Source organism: Protopterus annectens, chromosome 1.part2 (assembly GCF_019279795.1).
Source record: "Protopterus annectens isolate FY-2018-M chromosome 1.part2, PAN1.0, whole genome shotgun sequence".
NCBI lineage: Eukaryota > Metazoa > Chordata > Ceratodontiformes > Protopteridae > Protopterus > Protopterus annectens.
In genome coordinates this window covers 319,462,055-319,485,696 of record NC_056727.1, presented here as the reverse complement: position 1 = coordinate 319,485,696, position 23,642 = coordinate 319,462,055, and positions in this window count along the sequence as shown.

Sequence of the window (23,642 nt, the reverse complement as noted above, 5' to 3'; positions counted from 1 at the left end):
GTCATAGAGAGTATTTTAAAACTAGCTATGAAGTGGTAATTAGGCTTACCTATAGTAATCTGTGTTATGGTGCTGATATCATTGACAAATACTGATACTCAACCACAATTGTTAGCTGGTCTGAAGATATGATAGGCATTATACCTGAGAATAGGAGGAGTACTTTCATTGCTATGAAACCATGCATGTATAACTACACATATAAGAATGTGTTAAAGTTACAGGAGAGCCTGACGTTCAGGCATTTGGTGGCGCTACGGTAGCGTTGTCGTCTCACAGTAAGATGCTGTCCGGTTTGATTCTCAGCTAGAGTGTCTTCTGCGTGGAGACATGTGTGAATGGGAGTACCTTCGTTGAAGGTTGTGCGTCAGGCCTGGCAAGCCGGTACATAAAAATCAACTGCCAATCATTAGTGGACCGGAATTCCGCTGTGGCAACCCCTAACCGGGAAAAGCTGAAAGACACAAACAAACTGGCACTAAATAGAACCGCATTAATGTTTTCCAGATTAGAATTAACTAGGTTGAAATTTCCATCAGATGGGTTCCACCTAAAAATGTACTATGATACAGTAAATGTTTTAGCCAGAATGTGAAAACCTTGATGAAAAAGATTCAGATTGTCCCTGTGAAAACAGGAAGCCATCTCATTCCAAGCTGACACATGCTGGATCCCCCCACTAGATGCATAGTCAGTTATTAAAACCAATTATGTTGTCATTGAATCTCTGCATCATTGTGGATTTTCACAAAATACCACTCACTCAAGACAAGTGCCTTTCCTGCCTTAGACAAATACATAGCAAGCTCAGTCATATCCTTCTGCTTGTTCCTTTGAAGAGAGCGCCTGGTCATTCACTTCTTGCATGGACCACTATCAGGTCATGATCATATTTGTCAGGATGGAAGTATCTAAGAGCCCTTGTTACATCCTGGCTTTTATTGTTACATCCTGGCTTTTAACTCCAGAAAGGCAGTTAGCATCCCATTCTCATCCAGCCTTGGGTGGGTGGTGTTGGCATTCCTGATAATGGAGTCAGCTATTACTAAAATATTACCGTGGTTACATAAAGTCTCAGTGGGCCATAAGGCCTTGGTGTCTGACTCTCTGCACCCTTGTGAGTCTTAGAGTTATGTGTATTAGGTGTGGGCATGAAGGGTGAAAGTGGCTATATTGTATGAATTAATTTTTGAGGTTTCTTAGTCTTTAGCCTGGGAGGCTTTGGCAATGTTCTCCTAACAACCTCCGTGTAAGTTGGTTTAGTGGAAGTGCTCTGTGTGTGTGTGTGTGTGTGTGTGTGTGTGTGTGTGTGTGTGTGTGTGTGTGTGTGTGTGTGTGTGTATGTGTGTGTGCATGTGTGCGTGTGTGCGCATGTGTGTGTGTGTGTATGTGTGTGTGCGTGTGTGTGTGTGTGTGTGTGTGTGTGTGTGTGTGTGTGTGTGTGTGTGTGTGTGTGTGTGTGTGTGTGTGTGTGTGTGTGTGTGTGTGTGTGTGTGTGTGTGTGTGTGTGTGTGTGTGTGTGTGTGTGTGTATGTTCTGAGGTGAGACGGTAGCTGCCAAGTTAAGTAAATATATCCAATCCTCTCACTTAGCACACTGCCTCAAAATACCTAGTTCTTATCAGGCTGGCTACAGAAGGGTAAAAGCTAAGATTCCATATTAACCAGTGCAGATGAAGGGGTATAACAAACACAATAAGTTCAGAACTTATTCTTGGTATAAGACAGAGTGAGATAATGACTGGAATAGGAAAAAGTTATAATATCGGATATGGCTAAAGGATAAAAAAACGACTTGTGAATAATGTGATAATTGCAAGTGCAAAGGAATGTAAATGTTATAGAATAAGAAAATCAGTAACAAGTGGCAAACAAATCAAATAGCTTTACCCAGGAGGCTAATGTGGTCACTACCTAACCACTGAAAACAATGAGCAACAGATAGTTCTGTCCACTGGATCCAGATGCAGTTACGACAATGATAACAGATAAGGTAAATCAGCAGTTTGAAGTGTAGTAACTGTAAAACAAATGGTTTTAGTGCAGTTGTGAGTAGAGCAGTCATTCAATATGTATAATTTTCTCAGAACGAGATTGTTGTCTGTTTCCTTTAGATTGGTATTTGTATTGTTTATTTGTGTTTTTGAGTTACCGCACTGTTGTTATTATTTAAAAAAGAAAATTGAAATATAGAGATTTTGGAAAAAAAAAAAAAGTATGTCCTTTTCATTTTGCCTGCAATTTGGCCTGCTTAAAACAATCTACTAATTTATCCAGCGTGTGTATGATCATTTGACTCGGCTGCAATTTACAACTTATTTAGTGCAAGTGTAAACACCTCCCTCAGCTGCAGTTTACAAATATGTTTAGTGAATTTGTAAACACCTGCTTCAGCTGTAGTTTACAATATGTCCAGTGAACATGCTCACTTCCAGTCATAATCCATTGAAAAAGAGCAGTAGGCCTTATGAAAGTGCACATTTATGAATTAGGCTGTCAATATCAGGTTCAAAACCCCCTTAAAAGTAAGTATCCATTAACATTAATGTTATATATGTTAAAATAGTACAATACGTTGTACAAGATTCCAGTAAGTTTGGAGAAATTAAGGTAGACTGACCTGCCAAAATATTTTGCAGATGGTGAGAGATGTTAATATAGCTCGAATAAGCTATACTGCATTAGGAAATTCAAACAAAACTGATTCTCATTGGAATTTACGATGTCTGTGTTAAAATATGACATACACTAGGTTGTTCTAGTTTATCATGCCATAACAGAGACAGCGAGACAAAGAGAGAGAGAAAGGATGCTTTCACAGAGACATGACAATATAACATAAATGCAAGAACTTGTTGGCAGATGCTGCTGTCAAACGTATTGCTCCACTGAGCTGCTGAACGACGACTGAAAGAGCCCTGCCAGCGTGAATAACCACAGTGATTAAATAGCAACAGCAGGCAAACAGGTGCTTTTGTTTTTTTTTTTTCCTGTCCTTCCGGAGGGTTATCAAGAGTTTGAGGCACTATTTTAAAACAATAAAAAATAAGGGAAACTTATACTTCTGCAGTCATATTTATACTGAATACAATAAAGTGCACACTGACTAAGTTATTGCCATCGAGACATATAATCTTGGTAAAATCTGTTTGTCTTAGGGTCGCTGTCTCTCTGTGACAAAGAGATGCAGTAACTACTATAGTCTGTGTACTTCTTTATATCCTACCATCTGCAGAGTGTACAAAAGAGGTACTATAAAATGAAATTCTGGGAGCTTATGATTAAATAAATGTTCCAACAGCACTGGCATTTCATGTATATATTTAGATGTTACTATACCTTCAGAGAAGTATTTTCTTGGGCTCAGACTATGTCTAATAATTCTTACTTCAGTAGCATGTCTTCTTTCTGAAGTATACCAATTATGTCAGGAATAAAATGACACAGGATATGGATTTTCCATTCTTGCTTTCCTGTCCCGTCTGTATTTATTAAAATGGTAGTATATCAAGGTACTGAAGCTGTGGATGCTTTGGGATTAATTAGCGGGGTCTTTCCTACAGCCACAACACTCTTTCCTCACTGAAATGGTTGGCAGTAATTATGATGATATGGGATTAAGGCAAGCAGTGGGAAAATGTAGTTCTAAGGCATACTCAATCTAAGGGAAGCGGAAGAAACATGGGCAGACACCTAACCTTAAGAAAACATTTTATGTTGGTTGCTCAAGGACTCTCTTGAGCTGCGACTCTGATACTAGGTAAACAATAGTTACTCACATACAAGAGATCTTTGTAAAGGGTGCAACACAATGGTATCAGTGTTCAAAGTACTGCAGTGAGGATTAATTAATCCCACACAAATATTAAGCAGTAATGAGACCTAGAATAATTACTGTATTGAACAGTGTGTTTGAGCCACAGCTTTAAGCAGCAAAGGGGGAAGTTCTAAGTTAATTGTATTTATTTATTTTATTTTACATTTTTTAACCAGGTAGTGTCTGGCTGGGCAAGTAGCCAATTTTCAGTGGAGACTCAAGGAAAAAAGCTCCATAACAGTAGTACACAAATATTAATTTTACAAAGATTTACAAAGAATATACAAAATGTTAACAGTTGCCTACAATCACAATTTACAAAAAGAGAATGTAAACAGAAAACATTACATTTCCTAAACCTTACTGCAGACCTTGCAGCTTACAAATAAGACAGGTGATACATATTTAAAATGAATGGATTTGAATGCTAAATAAATCTAAATAGATCAGAAAGAGTAACATCACCGAGTGATTGTGCTGTGGCACTAGCATTAAATACTGTGTTCTCAAGTTTGTGTAACTAGATTTTTAGGGGTTCTTATCTCAAAGTAGTCAATTTGAGTGAGTGTATGATCAATCTGAAGACAATTTTAGAACCTGCTGGAGGGGTAGATTTGTCTCCCCGAGGTTACCACACCTGTGGAACAGACTCCCAATCCATGTAAAGCAGAGAACCTCTTTGGCCCTCTTCAAGCACAGTCTGGATGATTGGATGGGTAACCATAAATTCACCCTGGGGGTTCCACCTGTGTCTCTGCTGGACACATGGGCAATAGGTGCTGATCGTGGAAACAAGGTCAGAACTTGTTAGTCTTGTAAGGGCCCTAGGCCCATTAGCCTAGTAACTTCCTATGATCTTATGTTCCTGTGATTTAGAACTGCTAGGTGTAGAGTATTGATAGGTGGCAGCTATTATATTTTGCAGCTCTTAGGTTTCTTACAGTTAGTGGACAGTAATTTGCAACTTAACAGACTAATGTAATGTCTAAAGGAAGTCTAAGTAATTCAGAAAAAAATGTTTAAATACAGAGTTATGAGGGAGGTACAGATTGAAGGCAACTGATGCTGATTATCCTCAGGGATGATGCAGTTTGTATTAGTTACCTATTAACACAGATTGTATTAATGTGAAAATTTCATTATGGTGAGACATCTATAATCTGGTGAACATCTAAGCATAGTATAAAGCTTTATGGATATATATTGGTAAGATAATTTCCAGGGTAGAATTTAACATAAAGATTATAAGCTGTCTCTTAAAATAAGCCCTCACTTTTTGAAACTAGATGCTCATAGATATTACCTTATTTAATACACCTGTATGTACTACAGTGTGACTATGAAATAGAAAATTCACCCCAGGGATCACTCCAGTGACTTTACTCGACAGAAGCACTGGGAACTAAGGTCAGGTGGCACGATGCCAGGGTAATCCTATGGGCTAGGCTTGTAAAGGCCCCAGGCCCATTAGCCTAGTACACACCTATGAACCTATGAATCTATGAGCAAACTTTGACTACTATCTGACCATGGATAGGGTTGCTATGTAGATGCCTTCTGGTTCTATGTCATTGATATGATCAGCCCTTGTATTCTCAAACACTGGTATCATGACATGTACCTCTGGTTACCCATTAATGCTGGACAGTAGTATCATTAAAGTCAGGATGCACCAGCATTTTAGCAATAATGGTAATTTTTATTTTGTACCAAATAGCAGCAGAGTAAGAATGATGTAAACAGTTCATTCATCATGAATATACTGGGGATTTAACCGCTGCTTACAACATAAATAGGACATTGCAGGGACAGGTATGTGTCTCAGAGAATTCCCCTTCTCTGGAAAAGTCTTCCCATCTATGTGAGGCAGAGCTCTTCCCTAACCCTATTCAAGAGAAACCTGGACCAGAGAATGAAAAAGCGAAAGTACACACCGGGTCTAACACCTCTAAGGGACAGAGGTAGCCTGTAAATTTTGCCCTGGCTTACATATACCCTCCAAGGCACATAAACTTGCAGGATACCATAGTGTATAGTGTAGAAGAGGTGTTAGGCAATAAACTGTGCATAGAGTAGAGGAGTTGTTAGGTAACAGATTGTGTGTAGAGCAGTGGATTTGTTCCATAATAGACAGATTGTGTTTAGAGTAGCGGAGGTTTCAAAAATTGATTGTGTATAGAGTAGAGGAGCTGTTAGGTAACAGACAGACTGTGTATTGAGTAGGTGAGGAATAAAGTAAGCCATGAGGAGTTACAGTAAGGGTATTTGGGAAAGAGAAAGAAGGGAAACAGAATGGGAAAGGAGAGCTGGAGAGCAGGGAAAAGGAAGAGCACAATACAATTCCCACAGGTTTTGGCCAATTCTTTCAATTGTCATGGCTCAGCTGTGCTTTACAATTAAATAACATCAATGTACGAAGAAACAATGGACCCAAATAGAAAAACAACTCATAGCAGAATCACTGAGTATTTGTAGAAGAAAATAAGATGGGGGAGGGTTCAGAAAGATATATATAACACCGACATGCTACACTAAGTAATACAGGTGAATTAGCGTGACATAACTCTAAGTAGATTAGGTAAGTATGACAACCACTCTAGTATAGGCATGCTAGGAGAAGGTCTGCATGGTAAATGATTTCAGCTATATTAATAGCAGCCACCTCAGAACTGCAGTGGGTGCACTGTCGGTAGCCATGTGACTGATGTGAAAGGCACAAGAACAGGCATGTCCAATATTATTTATGCTCACTCTGGTATGGCAGGTTGGGTGATTCCTCTACAGACCACAGTTCCTTTGCCAGCACTGCTCGCCAGAGCAGATGCTGTCAATAATATCACTCAATATCCCTATAAACTGGCGATAGGGATTTGTGGGAATATTATATTCCCCCAGGAGGTGTCCCCATCATTATTATGAAGCAAATGGATAAATATCTTCATCTCCTGGCTATGCCAAGTGGGAGCTTTGCTGCCACTAGCACCAGAAGAGGCCATATCCACTTTGCAGGTCATATTGAGGTTGAAAGTGATAGCACTGTGCACATGACCACATACTTTGAGTAAAAAATGATGTGCTTCTTCAGGTACCAAGGTTGTTCAATGGAGCACCTAACCCACATGGTCAGGTGGTGCTATGATGTACAAAGATTCATGCATGAGCTCACTGGGTATATGACCTTCCAGCCCAGGCATGGGCAGGTTAAACATTGTGCCACATACTATGTTTAGTAGTGCATTCCATTATAGCAGTGATTCACGGGCGATCATGCTAAAGCATCTCATTAGCATAATATCTGCATTACTACAGGGCCAATTTTACTGTAACAAAAATCAAGGCCACCATGTTGCATTAGACCATGTTATGATAAGCAACTTAAGAACTAGAATAAATAAAGCTGATTATATTTTGCACTGCCACACAGGCATTCTGACAGGCAACTGGCAGAGGAGAACACAACTGCAGGATGCACACAAGGGTTCAAGGAAGGAACAGGAACAGATACATGTAATTTCATACTGGAAAGAAGTTTCACCCTACCTGGAACAGAGTACAAGGGGATGATAGGTTGCTGTCTTGCTCAGAGGACTCACACTAACAGGGGTTCAAGCACAAGGATATGACAGGTTACAGTGTTCCTGTGTCTAGCAACACTGTACCATGCACACACAGACAAGACAATCTATGGCTAATATGAGGCCTCCTGTACAAACACCACACTATGTGCTGTTAGCACACTGCTGCAAGATGAGAGGCAGTAGTAAAATGCCCATTGCTGCTGTCAGTATGGCACAGGGTATAAGTAGTGACAGCATATTAACAGACAGATTTGTGGCGGTAAAATGAAGAGAAGGAGACAATGCTAAGACATCGTTGACTGTCAAGTCATATATGCATACACACTAATCCATGAGTAACCTACAAGTGTGCACATCTTGTCATAAGAACAAAGAAGTGTCTATGGTTGAAAAGGTTCAATGCACCAGAGACAGACATGTTCTTGCAGGTCCTACACAAACATGATGTGTGTGTGTGTGTGTGTGTGTGTGTGTGTGTGTGTGTGTGTGTGTGTGTGTGTCTGTGTGTGTGTGTGTGTGTGTGTGTGTGTGTGTCTGTGTATGTGCACACGAACCCTGGAACAGGTAAAGTAAGCAAGGATTTATTGGTGTTAGTGTGACAGGGAGTGGTACAGGACATCTGTATCATAGGTGGCCATAATAATAACATTGTACAGGTGCATTACAGGGTCACTGATATGATACTGTGTGCCACAAACAAGGTACTGGATATTATCAGGGACAGGTCTACCACAGGAAGTGGGCCACCAACACACAGCTTTCTCAAAGATGTGGAGGAGTTCATAGTAACCCAATCCAGGACAGGTGAAAGAACTTTCATACTCAGCAGTGGATTGAATGTAGAAGCTGAGCTTGTGACAACCAACCATATGTCTGTACAAGATGCATCAGGTTTACAATAGCATGTTCCATTACTGTAATCTACTAGTGTGAATGGGTTTTATAGAAAAACACATATGAATATCTATTCTCCAGGTACATTGGGAGCTTCATCTGTGGCAACTTGTACCACAAGGCACGCATGTTCCTAGCAATATGTCTGTGAGGTATTGTTGAGAATGACATAAATGTTTCAGTACTGCCACAGGTATGTTATCTTTATGCTTTCATAGACTGCATTGGGGATGGTACAGTACATCAGGCAGGCACATGTCTGATGTCAGCAGTTCCCCTCTGGCTGAAGATGGTGTACCATGCACATGGCACAGTCTAATGACACAGTGGCACTTTCAGCATTAACTAATATTAAAAGGCATGCATACATCCCCTACAAATAGGGCAAGATGAGCCTCAGACCTCCCCTGTGTTTAGTGTTAAACATTCGGTCCATGTCACCCCTACCAAGCCTATATGGGAGTCACCACCGCAAATAGCCTCACTGACTCTGAGGTGTGTATACCCACCATAGGGAAGGGACATTTATGTGGCCATCACCAGCATGACTCCAGGACATTCCTTGACCTGGATGTGACCCTTAGCATCAGTTAGCAGATGTGCAGGTCAGTGTTCCAGGCACAGATACTCACTATGTTATCAGAGCAAAAATACTATGTGTTCCATGGAATATGTTAGAAAGTTCAATCACTGCAGGGACTATGAGGCATCATGCAATGCATGCTGAGTGGCATGCTATAAGGAACTCTAGCAGACATAATGCCTGACGAGGACAGTGGTGGCACACTTGACCACTGGTGCATCAATGAGGACAGTCATAAATGCTTATCAGTGAGGATACTCATAAATGTTCATCATGGCCAGGCAAGGGCCTTGATGCACTGCATTCATCACAAGCCAGACATATGTTAATGGTGCACACTGTTCCAGAAATACATCACTGCCATGTTTGGCCATGGTTGCCTCAATTCACTGGTGTGTACACTTGCATGTCATGGTTTACTCTCTTTTTGCACCATTGCAGTGACGCCTAACTGTGCCAGTTACTTTGGGTTCTGCAGTAAGATGCCATCACTTTCCCCTGTTGGCCTACTGAGAGCAAAGCATAGCTGTGACCCTTCATAAGATCATGGGTGCTGTCCATCTTCCATCTCCCTACATGTTGAGTGCCTCAGTGGGGTTCCCATACAAAGTTTGGAAAGTAATGTGCCATTCTTTACATGTGAAGCCTTCAGTCCTGATACTTGAGGGCCACACTGGACATTCGGCCAGCATTCACAACATTGAAGCTCCTCCCTGACTCTAGATGATATAATCCCAGACTCCCCAACCTCTTATCCACGTGTATGGTTATCACATATACCTCCCATAACAATTGCAGTTATGACAGTGTTTCTGCCTGTTGTCACTGTGCCCCACCCGTCTGTGAGCATATTAATGCTTAATGCACAGTATGGTCAATCAATGCACAGTAAAGCATACCTTGCTTGTGTTAGTGCATATATCCATTTTATTCTGTGTTGTCTTTATCATGGCCAATACCTGAGGGCCACACGTTGCCTTTGTACCAGTGCTTCCTCTGCCTCATATGGGGTACTGCTGCAGCCATTTCCTCAAATAACTTCTCATCTAACTCCTTGTCTGCTGCTGTCACAGGTCTGTCTGACAGAACTATGATGTTTCCATATCATAATTGCTTGAACACCACAATATTGTGTAGCATGATACAGACCACAGATATCGTATTCCTGGTCTCTGATACGTATCCCATTCTGCTACTAGATGTATCAAAGCAGTAGAAGAAGCAAACCATTTTAAGTTCAAAATGCCTGTTTGACAATGTTCTGTGCATGTGATAGTGTATTGTTGCAAGCCATCACTGCAATGGTCTAAGGGGTACAGATGTAGGCCATCAGCCATGATTCCAAGACATATCCTGCAACACCCACATATACTGCTGTGGTCACTGCTATGAGCCACCTATTGCTTACATCCATGGAAAAAAACATATCAGGGAATCTACGGATGGCAATGTGTGTACCTACCAACTAATCTGGGGGAAATCACCTGCAACAAACACTGATGGTGGGCACACACATGCTATGCACTGGAATCAAGACAACCGCCTGTATGGTGCACAAACATGCTGTATATAATACCCTGGTAGCTGATGAAGTGGGATCCTCACCATTTGCTATACAGTGGGTGCAGTCATGGTTTCCATGATCTCGGAGAAATGGGCTGTGTCATAGGATGCCTACATAGTGATGGCTCAGTGCAGCCCAGATATACTCTTTCTCACTCTGCGGTATCATGTCAAAGATCTGATGTGGTATTTGCAGGGTCATGTTTGCCTCCACCTGTTGTAAAACTCCTGTCATGTCATCTGTTGGAGACTGAAAGGTCTGAGTAACAAGGATGGTTAATGCTACACAAACCTTCAAGTCAAATGGGAAAGGCATTCATTTCACACAAAAACCTTTTGATTTCACTTGAAAATCACATTTATTTTATTTTATTTTATTTTACATTTGTTGACCGGGCTAGTCTAACTGGATACATGTCCATTTTCAGTAGAGGCCCGGGGAGATAAGCTCCTAGGTAGGACAATGAAATTAACACAATAACAACTAACGAAACATGAGACAAATAAAACCTATTAACAGTACCTATTACAGCTTATCACAGTAATATTTACAGTGCAGAATACAGGCATAACAAAGGAATGCTAATTCAATCAAGGTATGCTAGAGATAGTTAGTAAAATAGTTTAATAAGGAGGAGTTGCTGTAAGTGAGTAGACGGGGTAGGAAGAGAAAAGTATTTAGAGACACATATAGACTAGTCAGGTTTGGAGCATGGGCATAACCAGTGAGTTTTGAGGAACACTTTCAATTTGTTTTTGAAACAGGATAGTGGGGGAAGTGCGGAGAGTTCATTTGGGAGGAAATTCCAGGCTTTTCTAACTATATTAGAAAAAAAGAGAGTCACCAGCCTTGTTGTTTGTTTTAGCAGTATGTACTAGAAGTTTCTGAGAAGACCTTAAGGATTCCGGATTTTTATAGGGAGTGATTAGTGTGGAAAGAATAGGCGTTTTGGAAGGTTTGTAAAGAGTGTTGTGGGCTATAGTTAGTTGATGGAATTTAATTAGATTTTGAAGTTTGAGCCATCCTAGCTGCTTTAAATTACGGCAGTGATAGGTTCTAAATGGGTTGCCTGTTGCAAATCTTGCAATGTTATTGTAGGACATTTCCAATTTGCTAAGATTATTTTTAGATAGGTTAGTAAAAATAGGTGAGGCATAAAGAAGAGAAGATATTAGATGAGTGCGTGCTATTGTGGTTTGAGCTGAAGGTAGGAGAAAGGATTTTATCCTATAGAGAAAGCCTAACTTTTTGTTGACAGTTTTTATAGTGTTGTTAATATGGATGTCAAAGTTCAGATTATTGTCAATGGTGACATCTAATAGTTTGGTGGTTGGTTCAGGGGATATAATAGTTTTATTGGTAGAGTTAACTGAGAAATCCATTGGGGGACTTCTTAGTAGGAGAGAAAAGGAGGAGTTTAGTCTTTTTGGGGTTTAGAAGAAGGCATCTATGTGTGAACCATTGCTCAACTGTGTTAAATACTTGTTGGGTAAGATAGAGAAGTTCCAGAGAGGAGGGGGCTGAGCATATCAGTGTAGAGTCATCCGCATATAGTATGCATGTAGCTTGATGGATGGCAAGGTGAAGATCATTGATGAATATGGAAAAAAGTAGGGGTCCAAGGATGGACCCTTGAGGGACACCCAGGTTGACGGGCAGGTGAGTAGAGAGAGACTTGTGCCAAAGTACGGCCTGTTGTCTTTTATCAAGGTAGGACTGGAACCACTTTATGGAGGATGTATCAAGTGACAGGGATTTCAGTATTATGATGAGAATTTGGTGATTTACCATGTCAAAAGCTTTCGACAGGTCAATAAATAGGGCTGAAGAGAGTTTGTTTACATTGCGGTTTTTGTTGATACAATCTGTGAAGGAAAGAAGGGCAGTAGTGGTGCTATGTGACGGTCTAAAACCATGCTGACAGTTGGCTAGTAAATTATTTTGTGTTAGATGGTCAAGTAATTGTCTGTGAATGCATTTTCCATGATCTTTGCCAGAGGTGAGAGGAGGGCAATGGGGCGGTAATTGGAGAGTTCAGTGGATTGTCCTCCTTTGTGGAGGGGGATAATATGGGAAATTTTCCATAAACTGGGGATATAACTTTCAGTAATAATTCTATTGATCAGGATAGAAATGGGATAGGCAATAGCTTTGGTGGATTGTTGTAGGAATTCGGCAGGTTGCTAGCTAACTCTTTGTATGGTGCTTCTATCAGCCAGTGGTAGGGTCATTGGTGATAGACAGTACTATAATATACAACACTGTGGGCAATAGCACCGAAGGTGGTCACTACACATGCTGCTCTGCTGATACTCATGCCATTTCAAGTGTCATAGTGAAAGTGAAGATCCTGCATACTAGAAAGTCTTTGAGATCAGAGTAGATGATTGCTGTAACTCACTAATCTTATACATATATGAATATCTCTGCCATGTTTGATTCTATCATTTGCATAATAGCTCTGATTAGCATTTTGACAAACATTTGCATCCCTTTATGCAGTCATTAGCACTGATGCATACTGTGCAATTTCTCCAGCAGCACAATTATACTGCGTCTCTGAATCCCTATCTCCCTGTGCATTGCCATTTTCAGTGGTATCTCATGTAAAAGAAGTAGGCATTCAGAAAACCAGACACAATGGTATTGTGATAAACAGAGACAACAAAGAAAAAAAAAACAGAAAGAACATTAATGTTATAAAAGTGAAAGGAAATAGTTCTCTATACAAGTTCTGTGCATAAGTGAAAACAATGCTGGTTTACTGTTGATAAAACCTTAAGGAGAAGTGGACAAAGATGAAAGGAAAGTTGGAGAATGTACCAACATCCAGCATATAGACAGCCACCGAAGCACAATATGGGAGTACATCAGGGCAGCAGTCAAAGGAAAGGGATATAGAGGTCACCAGTCCAAATGTAAAGCATGGAATCCTTTGAGGACTGGCCATACAGTTGGTGGACAGGATATGGGGCAAGCTGGAGCATAAGGCTGACAGAATGAAGGGTGCAGCTGTTTACTGAATGAAGGACATGACTGAAGGCAGATGATTGAGTATTTATATAATTTATCCCTGTTTACAGAAGCAGGAGTATGGAAGAAGATGGAAATTTCTTTGTGATCAGTTAAACTTCAGTCTTTTAGAAAGTTGTGAAAACTCTAATGAAAGAATAGATTCTGAAATGTCTGAAATCTGTTGTAAATGCAACTGATTTCCCTTAAGTTGTGTAAACTGAATTTAAACAGATTGACATGAGTAGGTAAAGAAGGCCATAGTCAGCAGGAACAGTGAATGTGGCCTATTTGGTACTTTATTTATTTATTAATTTATTTATTTATGAAACCTTATTAATATATCCATAACTGCAGAAATGAGAAACAATCAGTTCTTAACTGATAACTTTTTGTGTTCTTTTTAAAGACTGTAAAATTACTGTTCTTAAAATATTTTATACTACTTTGGAGCTTTTCTCCTCAAGTCTCTGCTGAGAATGGGTGCCTACCCAATTGGACTTTCCCAATAATCAAATGTCAATAAATAAATAAATACATACATACATAAAAAATAAGAACTTCTTATATGACACAAGGAAGAGGGTAAAGGAAAACCACAGATCAATTGCTTAAAGAGATGCACTAGTAGAGTTTTAGAAGAAGATAAGAATATATGCTGTAGCCATTTTCAGAAGTTTCATCTAGGAAATTACTAGATGCTGAAAGGAAACTTTTCCACATCCCTAATCACCCAAGATATGCAACAGAACTGATGAAATGCATTGTTAAATCAGATGCATAAATCAGTGCATGGTAGCTAAGATTCAGAGACAACAAAAACACAGATACCACATTCTGTGGTAGGAACCTGGGGAAGCTGAGTTAACTGTCAGCACTAGTGACAAAGCACTGGCAAACATCAATGTGTCCAAGCATAGCATTAATTAATGATTAAAAGTGCAAACCAAAGTATTAAAGCTTTGGACATGAGCCCATTCTTAGGCATGACAACTAGAAGAAATAGATAGGTACTGATTCCCTGCACAACTTTGCTTTTTTGAGGTTTATGTCAACAGTACATCATGTTTTGGATGCTCTATTTATATGAAGTTAACACCAGTCTGCAAAAGATTAAAAAAAAACAAAAAGCAAAGAATCTAGGCCAAAAGATACTGAAAGTCAAAATGAAGGACCTCTGAATGTAAACAAAAGCGATAAGACAGAAACCACCAAATGTCTCAGAGGCAGAACTAGAATACAGAAGAGAATTTTGTATCAGAAAAGATATGTTATGCATACATATGAATGATATGGCATGTATATGGGAAGGAAGGGTGTAATGTGTTAGCTGGGAGCATGACTTTGATCGCTCCAGGAGTTAGCAAATGTTTCATGTACTGCTGCTCTGATTCTGGGTAGTATTGAAGGATAGTGTTAGTATGATACAAAGTTTGTGTCAATGCACGCCAAACTGGTAATAACATAAATGCATGGATGAGAACAGGATTCTTTCCACCTGCTGGATGCAATGAAATTTGAACATAAAGGCTGAATATCGATATAAATAAATAGATATTGATATAGATATAGATATAGATATATAGATATAGCTATAGATATAGAGATATAGATATAGATATTGTGTGTGTGTGTGTGTGTGTGTGTGTGTGTGTGTGTGTGTGTGTGTGTGTGTGTGTGTGTGTGTCCTCCCATCTCCAGCCTTGCCATTATGATTAAGCCAGTTCTCTTTTCTGAGTGGCCAGAGTCACACTATTAGCAATGGTGAAAGTTCACCTGAGGCTGGCTGCACTTGGCATCCACTAAAGTTAAAGAACTGTAACTGCGATATAAGAGGAATATATGCTAACTCTGTGACTTGTATTGTGAAGTATCCTGCATATACTGAGGTACAGCAGCAGGTGGATTGCAAATGAGTAAAGACAATGAACAAAAATGTTTTAAAAGTGTAAATTCAAGCCCAGTCCTCTTGTGCAGAGGGGTAGAGCACTTACTGCAGTCCAGACTACATGTAATTGATTAGCAGCACAGACAGTGGAAGATATGAGTGGAAAAGGATGAGACTAAGAGGCCCTTTCCACTTCATTAATTCTGGGGGGGGGGGTGCAGCTCTGTCTTGTCACTTGGGTTTGACCTACAGGGACCATAAGATGTACCACCTAAGGATCACATCTCTCAAGCACACACTGCCCATGAGCAGTACTATATTTTGAGTGGAAGTCCTGAGTGCAAAGGCATTTGAGTAGGAGTCCTGAGTGCAAGGGCATTCATGCTTCCTGCCATAATCAGCTATAAGTTTATAGGTTAGTTAACAGTGTTCTAATCCTTAGACCATCAAGGAACACTTATTCAGGAATTGCTATATCATATGCTAAATCACCAAACCAAATATTTAGGCTTTTCATAAATGTTTTTAAGTTTTCTGATTTCCTAATATGAACAAGCAGTTTGTTCCTAACCAAAGCTGCTCTTAGAGCTAGAAATGAGTGTCTCAAGTTTGCTCTGTATCTAGGCATGGTCAATTTAATGTCATTATTCCTAAGTTCGCTTTTATTTTGATATCGTTTTAGGTTCATAGGTAAGTACTAGGCTAGCTGACCTTTGAAGGCCATTTTAAACCTAGTCCATTTCCCTTTTTGTGCTGAAATTAAATTATTCCATTTGGTGTTAAATTAGCCTTACCCATCTCATGGCTGATAATTATATATTACCTCTAATCGGAATAACTGGGATCATGCCATAGATAATTTGAGGGGACCCATGCATGGGATAAAGCATTTAGGAACTGCCTCTGCCCATTGGTAGCACAGGGGACAGCCCTGGGATAAATGATCTGCTTCCCATCCATAGATTCAAGTTGCACTTGAATATGGTCAGGAATGAGCTTTGTTTACATGGATAGGGAGTCTGCTCCAGAGCAGTGGTATCCTCTGCAAAATATTGATGCTGCAGAAGAGGTTTATATCCCTAGACTGAGGATTTCTAAGGTGACTGGACTTGCTGGTGTACACTAAATGCATCGGTACTGAGTCAGAGGAGGATCCCTTGTATGCCAAACGCAGGTCACCTCTTAGTAGTCTGTACGATATCGAGTATTATGATAGAGCTTTGAGTTGGTCCATGTAGGTCATATTGTTTTGGCCTTGTATCCTTTTCACGAAGCATCTTTGTGAGTTTTCAATATCCATATCAACAGATATCTATGAGTAACTGGCATAAATTAATGTATATGCAAATATTATTTTACCCCTTATATATCTATAACTCAGTGTAAGTAAATTTGAGTACTTCCAATATTCTTTATAAGTCATATTTGATAAATGCAAACCTTTTCTCATGAATTTCCTTTGTACTGATTTAATTATTTTTAGATGTTTCTTAACATAAATACACAAGATATTTAATTCCAAAGTCAGTCTTATACAGATCATGTAAAGTGATGTTAAACAAAATGCTCCCTTATTGCCAAATTTTTAATCATTACTTCCATTTGCTTCATTGCAGTTCTGGTGTGGTGCAGCGGTAGCATTGCTGCATCACAGCAAGAGGTTCTCCCATTCGATTCTCAGCTGGAGTGCGGGAAGTGTCTTCTGTGTGGAGTCTGCATGTCCTCCCAGTGGTTGGATAGCGTTCGAAAGACATGCGTGCGTAAATGGGTGTGCCTTCATTGAAGGCTGAACGTCGAGCTGGCACCTCGGCGTTTGTGAAAATCTACTGTCAATCATTAGCGGACCGGAGTTCCGCTGTGGTGATCCCTAACCGGGAAAAGCCGAAAGACAACAACAATTTCCCCATTTGCTTCATTGCTTGACAACTGGTTCATTCCATATGCCTATTAAAGCAAAACATTTACTTACTCAGACCTAAATTGAAGCCTATGTTTTTGCTCAAAAGGTAATTTTAGCCATATATATGAGCTGATTACTGTATAATCATTATCACTAGATGCTACAAAACCAAATATACTGTCACCTGCATATTTGCTTAAGCAATAATATTTGTTTAGAGAAAATGATGTTATTAAATAAAGCCAGTGGCTATACTGAGATCTGAGGGACCCATGAACTCAATCAGACGTATTCTGATCTTGTATTGTAATTATTACATCTTGTTGTCATCCATTCAGCCAAGAGATTATCCATCTAACAGAAAAATTAATTCTGGTACTACACAACAATTTATATATTACTGAAAAAGCTAAGCAATCAAACACCTTGGCAAGATCTAAGAAGTTACTCCAGCAAAGAAAGCCATGATCTAATGCCAGTGTGACCTGATTATAAAACTCTTCAAGATTTGTAAGGGTAAACCCTCCCCTTACAAATCTAGTCTGGTTAAGATCCATTAATGCCGTAGGATTGCTTTGATTTATTAACTCTTAGTGATACCTCTCAAAACATTTTCCCAGGATAGAGAGCAAACTGATAGGGCTATAATTCGTGGTAGGATCCTTCTTTTCCTTTTTGTAAACAGGTGTGATAATGTGACCTTTTCCAAAAATATGGTATAATACCTTTATGTAAAACTTCATTAAATATCCCAAATAATAATAATGTTGCCATGTTTTCACTTTGTACAATGCATTGGATGGAGGAGCTGAAGTGAGTTTCTTTGAGGGTTGGGAGCTCTATGGGGATAGAGAGAAGGTCCACCCAACCTACAAACTGACCTGCTGTCTGCCACCTGGCACTCACCTCTAAATAAGACTCTTGTTCCCATCCCAGGTAATGACTGAGCCATAAAGGCTCTTGCTCTGATAGTGATTTGTTACAGCTGTTTCTCTCATGTGGACAGAACTAGTGAGTTTTTGCATAAGGAATGGATCATAGGACTATCACCAAGTCTGAGAAGGGACCTAGTGTTCTCTTCTTCTAGGGTAGGGATTGGTGAATTCTTATGGAACTGGTAGCCACCCCCAGGAGAAGAAGGAACAAATGGGTCCCATGACTGTAGACAGGAGACTCAATGAGTATGTCAGAGGAACCTCAGGATATAAACAAATAAGTAAATAAAAGTGGAAGAACAAATTTTGAGTGTCATGACTCACTACAGATGATCTGCCTTGCTGTCCAGTCCTCCCAGTGACCACACTCTTGAAGTCCCATCTGCTAATTCAACTCAGGTCACCAGCATCTCAAACAAAAACTCTCCTGCACAAGTATGAACAACAATTAATGTCACAGATGAGAAAAGTTAAGCCACATACTGTGTAAGATGGTAGACTAAATGTTTCTGGAGCAAATTTCAACATAAAAAATAGTATAAATAATGACACATATCAAAAAAGTTTTTTTTTTCTGAAGTATTTATTTTATAAACCAGTCTATACAGTAGGATTTGGGGAATGCAAAGAAATCAATTTAAAGATAATGCTCTGTGCAGTCTCAGCAGCTCCATAGGGAGCATCCTGGCCTTTCATCCAGAATTCTGTAGGTTCTATTCTCTCATCAAGCAATTAGATTAACTTTTCCAATACTGTAGGGAAGTATATGGGATATGTGGCACTGCTGAGTATGTCATCCTTCAGATAACACATTAGACCAAGGTCCCATTTGCCAGAGCTGGTGGCAGCTCAGGCAGATGTAAAAAATCACATGACACTTATTGCAAAGAGTAGGGATTCTTTACTTAAATAATCAAAGTAACATCATGCAAAACTTAAAAATACCACCTCCTGCTTAAAATAAAAAAACTTTTTTAACATTCCTTCCAGCATGCAGAGTCATACAGAGGCAGGTTATAGTGGTAGCTAAGGAGATAGGCCCTGGTTTAATGCTGTATCCAGGGTATACACAATTAGGTGTATATAAATCAGCCAGGGTTATTGGATAGCAAAAAGGGCCACCATGTCCGTAGGTACTAACTGTGGTAGGGCTAGAACTGTGTTGGTGTAGGCATAACAGATAGCTAACATCAAAAGGGGGTGTGTTACTGTATGTTAAAGTGGATTGGAACTTAACAGCACCTTTTTGTGATTTGCTATGCACAGCTAACCAGGGGCAGGTGTCTGAGGCTGCTAAGTTATACTTAACCCCACGGCATGTGTTTTAGCTGGTTAAAGAAAAGCTAAGTGTGCCCGTGTACAGGGGAGGGTCTAAACTGCTGAGCAATGTTTATACTAGCACCATGGGTTTGTGTGGCGTGCCGTAGTCCTTAGCAGTGGAAGAAATTGAATAAAATAAGCAAATAAAAGGAAATTGCTTGAGCAAGCCAATCAAGTTTAACAGACTGTTAAGCCCTATTCCACTGACACTGGCCCATTCAAACCCTTCAGTGATATACCTGGCAGGTGGAATGTATCATAGTCAAACAATCACGCAGGCTGCATCTGCAACACACCAGTATAAAGTATGTATACACCCTTCAGTCTGATTTTTCCCACATATGCTCTGCACCATTGGAGTACACACTTGGGAATTTTAACTGACAAAATGATAGGGACTGCTTCTGCTTTGCTCCATCCCTATGTGCTACAGGTTGGGTCAGTGATGATGATAATGCTGACAACAGGCCCAGACTGAGGAGGAGAAGAGTATTCAGGCCCAGGGTAACCTTTCAGGGGCTACATGAGCTGGAGATAGTAGAGCACTACAGGGTGGACAGGGACATACCACAGGAACTTAACGAGCTCTGCCGCCCTCATCTCAGACCCAGAGCCAACAGAGGGGAACCCATCCCAGTGAAAACAAAGTATGTGTAACCTTAATAATACTAGTTACAGCTACTTTCCAAAGACCTACTGGGGACATCATGGGGGTCTCACAGGCATCCGCATCCAGGGGTACTCCACCAGTTCCTGTATGTCATGCTAACACACGCTAGTGAGCACATTTATTTCCCCAGCACCCCTGAAGAGAAGACCAGCAATATGCATCTCTTCAACCATGTAGAACACTACTTAGAGGTACTGGGTGCCATAGACTGTACTCATGTGCACATCAAAACACCACCCGGTGAGGAGGGTAAAGTCTACGTCAACCGCAGGGGGTATCACTCCATCAACTGGCAGGTTATGTGCAATGCCCAGGACATAATCATCAGTGTGTGTGCTGGAAGCCCTGGCAGTTATCATGACTCCCACATCTGGCATGCATCACAGCTGTACCAGGCATTTTCCAGGGGGGACATCCCATACGGCCATCTAGTGGGGGATACTAGCTACTTACTGGAACCGTAGATGATGACACCCATCAGAAATGCACATACACTAACTGAAGAATGCCTTAATGAGGCACATGCACAAACTAGAAACATTGTAGAACATGTGTTTGGGCTGCTCAAGTCATGGTTCCCCTGCCTTGACATATTTGGTGGAGCCCTGCAGTACTCTCCAGCCACATGTGCACACATGTTCATAGTATGTGCCATGATACACAACATGATCCTGTGGAAACAGCTGTGGCAGAAACATTACAGGGAAAGGAAACACAGCCCCCAACCATTGCTAAGGTCACAACAGGCACAGGGGGACTCGGAGGAGGAGCCCCCTGAGCCTGTCCCTGTAGGCAGACATAGGCATGCTCAGTACACCCTGGCCTTTGCAAAGAGGCAACACATACCACGTAGCACATACACTGACAACCTAGGGTCCCAGGGACTGACACCTCACTCCGACTCACATACATAATAAAAAGGATGAGAGCCACGCCACACAACCTGTACCTTACCATGTCTAGGCTGCATACTGCAGGCATCCAACAGAGTCAGCCCTGAAGCACTGTTCTCTCAACTGCTGCAGGCACACAGTACAAATCACTCTTCTTTACAAGAAATGAATGGGTTAGTAGACTGTGGTAGCATATGCATGGACCTGCCACATGTATGCAAGGGAATGGAGTGGGCTACCGGGATAGCCACAGACAACAGACCGCTATGTGGGAAAACAGGAACCCTCTGCCCAGTACTGGCTGCCCCATAATATGCAGTAGGCCCCACGCCAACAAAACCCACTGCACTATGCGAGGAAATTACAAACACTGGGGTCCCAGGAATGATGCTTGTTTGTCAATGCTAGAGTCCCCTATCCCCAGCACACCCATGTTCTACAACTGCAGTAACAGTATGTTTGCAAGGTAAGACCAGCAGAGCACACAATCCCTCATCTGTCCCAATCAACCTAGTGACATTTACCCGTTCCCCAATATGCAAGGGTCAATGTGCTATGTATGTCTGTGATTGATAGCATAAGGATGTAAACTGCACTGTCTGGTGGTTGTTGTGATGTAGTGGGCTAAGAACATTACTGTGGTTGATACAGTACATGGTTTGAGACTGGCTGCACCTACTCTTTTGCATGTGAGCCATACATATGGTAGGAGTTCTACAGAATGTCCATATGTCAGTATTTGTTACTGTAAGAAAGCTGGACAAATCCATAGACAATGGAGGGATAGGGGGCCACATATATGGACAGTACACAGCTCTGAGTAACCTAGATGGTGGCTAGTAGAACAGCAGGTTTTAACAAGTCAGTGAAGCACCAGAATATAAAGACTGTCATGTAACTGTGTCAGTACTTACAACATGTCAGTGGCCACCATCCATGCCCACAAATGTACAGGGTTTCACAGAATGTCCACATTTATGCCTCATATATCTGTTCTGTTTGTCATAACATTGCAGTTGTCTGGCAAACTATTGGCAAATCAATAAAGGCTGCTGTGAGAAAATAATGACAGACAGTTCAGATGCAGACTTCATGCCCATCAGAAAATGCATGCTAATACAAAATGATTCTACCAACTGTCTACATTTGTAAGAGCAATATTAAAATCATGTCCCCATGTTTGGGCCTGTGTCCCACCGTTATATATGTCCTTGTCCAGATTATTAGCTGTAAGACTTTGAGAGGTATGGGCAACATGTGGCCTTATTATAACAGTACAACACAAACCGTCTGAGGACCAGAGCAGACATATGGTGCACAATGCTGGACAGCCTGCAAAACAGGGACAGTCAGAGGTGTGAAGTCCATAGCCCTGTGTGTGGTTTACATCTCTTACCCCAGTCACAGCATACCTACAACTACATACAGCAGCAACTGTGGACAAAGCCAGGAACTGAAGAAGGGCATGACAAAGGCCCACATATAAGGGGAAGGAGGAACTACTGACCAGTTAAATGTAGAAAGTGCAGAATAGAACAGTTCATGCAGTAGCATGGATTCCCTACAGTGTATGGAGTCGGCAACCAAAATGTTTGTCACCGGTTTCTCACATCAAGCTATAATGATCTGCCACTGACATACCAAGAAATCACAGTGCTGTGTAAAATGTACTAGACATATTATGCAAAACTCTCTTCATTCCAATACACTTTGTACACACCCTAGATATGGGTCAGATAGTATGGACTGCACACAGCCAGGAAATCCCTCAGGCATTATATCAGGGAGGTGCTGGACTGTTTCTTCATGTTCAGCAGACAATTGGCTGTAGCACATAAAATCCTGGACTGGAGTACAGGTAGGTCTGGCCTGGAGTCCTATTGTAAGTATTGATGGTCATACTGGGCATGCTCCTACACTTAGCTAATTTCAGCCCATGTCTGAAGCCACATCTGACTATACAACTGTGATGCCCATATATCTCTGTGCATACAGACAGCTATGTAAGCCTTAACTGTATCTCCCTATCCCCATCAGACGTGATTACCCTTATCTATCCATATGTGGCACATATAAGATATATGTGGATCTGTTGGGTTTAATATAGCTCCATATATATATATATATATATATATATATATATATATATATATATATATATCAATACATACACACCATATATAGAGAGGCAGACAGAGGGGGAGAGAGACAGAGAGAGAGAGAGAGAGAGAGATCCAGAAAGATAGTGATGTAGTGCTGCAGCCAGTCATGCACCAACTGTAGCCAGTGGCACGTGCAAATAGTACGGTGAGCTCTAGTGTGTAATAGTAGGTAGGCATGGGTTCTCATCTCACATCAGCCACTGTGTGTGTTTGTGTATATATTCCACATGCAGCAGAATACATAAGCCCAACAGGTCTATGTCTGTGCAATGGTCCCTCATTTTATGGCCCTGTGACTACTGTCCTCCACAACAGTGACCTCCCCGTCAGCAGCTACTGATGTCATCCACCCCAACAGCAGTGGAAGACACTATTCAAATGCATAAGCTCCACGGTGCATGCATTAACTATGTAGAATTATAGTGTA